The sequence below is a fragment of the Eptatretus burgeri genome, chromosome 10 (assembly GCF_056783735.1).
Source record: "Eptatretus burgeri isolate ZD-2024b chromosome 10, Ebu_testis_v1, whole genome shotgun sequence".
Lineage (NCBI taxonomy): Eukaryota > Metazoa > Chordata > Myxini > Myxiniformes > Myxinidae > Eptatretus > Eptatretus burgeri.
In genome coordinates, this window is record NC_140970.1 from 11,272,427 (window position 1) to 11,274,926 (window position 2,500).

General features: G+C 39.7%; 1 long non-coding RNA gene across 1 annotated transcript in view; it reads right to left on the minus strand.

The window, feature by feature from the left end:
• Window positions 1–2,500, minus strand: part of LOC147017946 (uncharacterized) — a 59,258-nt gene that overhangs the window by 15,596 nt on the left and 41,162 nt on the right. The gene's annotated exons all lie outside the window — the stretch shown is intronic.

The following is a 2,500-nucleotide window of genomic DNA, read 5'->3' on the forward strand; positions in this document are numbered from 1 at the left end:
GTCCGAATCCGTCCGCAACATTTTCAGATATCGTGTTATATATTGGTTTAGTCCTATCTCTCAATGGTGAAGAATCACTTCAAAAATTCCAGTAGTCGAATCCGGATCCGAATTTTCATCAAAATCTCATCAGTTTATCATTGTCACACACCGAACCTGTCCACAAAAAATTTCATCCGGATCCGTCCACAACTTTCTGAGATATCCTGTACACAAACAAAGACAGACAGACAGACAGAGAGAGACAGACAGAAAGGGGTGAAAACATAACCTCCTTCACCTTCGGTGGTGGAGGTTATTACCGAAACTGGGAAGGTCAAAAAAATGGATCAGTGAGAAATACTGGAAACTAATCCTTTTTTTTATTATTTGGCCTTGTAGTTATGTGCAAAGTTAGGGTTAGGATTTGGGAATGGGGTAGGATGGGCGTTTGAGTTTGGGATAGCAAATGGGTTGGGATGTGCATGTGAGTTTTGGTTAGAGTGAGCATTTCGTTGAGATTTGAAATAAGGTTGGTGTCCAGGTTTAATGGTTAAAGTTATAGTTATAATTATGGACAGAGTTGACGTTGAGTTGGATTTGAGTTGAGGTGTGGGATAAAAGGTAATGCTTGGAAATTCGAATGTCTGCCAATTCTAATGGTGTCTCGAATGTATAAATTCCATTTGGAATCATATTCCAATTGGCAAGAATTCATTGCATTTCCAAAACGACAACATGTCATGGTCACGTGCAATTGCAAAAGCACACGTGAAGAAGTGACCACGAGCAGCTGTTTCCTGCAAAATGTTTTTTTATTGTGTTGATTTGAAACCATAAAAATTAAATAAAGACAACAAACAAACAACAAAAAGAGCAATCAGAGATTGCAGATCCTCACCAGGTCTTGTTTTGTGTGGTGTTTGTGTAGTTTCGTGTGGTGTATTTTGTGTGGTGTTTGTGTACTGGTGTGTTACATAATTAATAAGCGACATAATTAAAACTGCCACTGTATAAATGCTGGTAGTGATGACCGGGTAGCAAGACGCCCCACTTTGATCGGACACCTGAACCTGACCCAGAACGTTTTATTATTATTCAATATAATTCAGAATGGGATTAAAATAAATTTAATTCAAATGAAATGGAATACCAAATAGGTACAGTCCTGTTCCTATAATTGGAGTAATCAGAAGCAAAAAGCAAAGATGAAGTCATCAAGAGGAACCAGGATAGGATTTGGTTTTCCGCTGCTACTCCTCTATCCTCAAACACATCCAGTCACAGCCAAGTGAGCCATATTCAATATATATATATATATATATATATATATATATATATATATATATATATATATATATATATATATATATATATATATATATATATATACATACGAGGTGTGTTCAAAAAGTATCCAACCTTAATTTTTCGTGCGTAAACAAATGAAGCCAGGGAGGCGTGGTTTGGTGCACTTGTGCGTGAATCCGAATCCGTATGCGTGAATATGAAAATATCCGTATGCGTGAATATGAAAATATCCGTATGCGTGAATATTTTCCCGTCTGCAGAAGCTGTCAGTCGCCGACAGACCGCTGATGAGTGAGGAAGTGTAAGTGAGCGCCGTCGGATTTTCGTTTTTGACAAAATGACGGATCACTGTGGTCTCATCGCCAGTGATCACTGTGTTGAAGAAGTTGGGATCGCTGTTCACAGTCTCCAGCATGTCCTGTGCGATCTCCGAACGGAGATGCTTCTGCTCGATCGTCAGCAGCTTTGGCACGAACTTCGCTGAGATTCTCCTTAAGCCCAAATCCTCAGTCACAATGGAATGAACGGATCCAATGCTGATGCCCGCCTCGTCTGCAAGTTCTCTGATCGTGATTCGACGATCCTGCATCAGCAGGGTCCTCACTTGGTCAATGACGATCTCATTTCGGGATGTTGAGGGCCTACCAGAACGTGCTTCACTTTCCACTGATGTGCGACCATCTTTGAAGCGGTTGTACCACTCTTTTATCTGTGTGGTGCCCATTGCTTCGTTCCCGAAGGCCTGTTGAATCTTGCGGATCGTTTACACTTGGGAATCGCCAAGCTTTACACAAACTTTTGATGCAGTAGCGTTGTTCAAGTTTTTCCGTCATTTTGTCAAAAACGAAAATCCGACGGCGCTCACTTACACTTCCTCACTCATCGGCGGTCTGTCGGCGACTGACAGCTTCTGCAGGCAGGAAAATATTCATGCATACGGATTAGGATCACTTTCATACGTGCACCAAACCACGCCTCCCCAGCTTCATTTGTTTAAGCACGAAAAATTAAGGTTGGATACTTTTTGAACACACCTCGTATATAAATGTATATACATATATATGTAAATATATGAAGACCACAAAGGGAAAACCAGAGATGTCAGGATAAGTCAATTTTGAAGAAACTGAAAAACAAAGTTTCAAGACTTTGGTGGACTGTTTAATAACTGTCATATATATATATATATATATATATATATATATATATA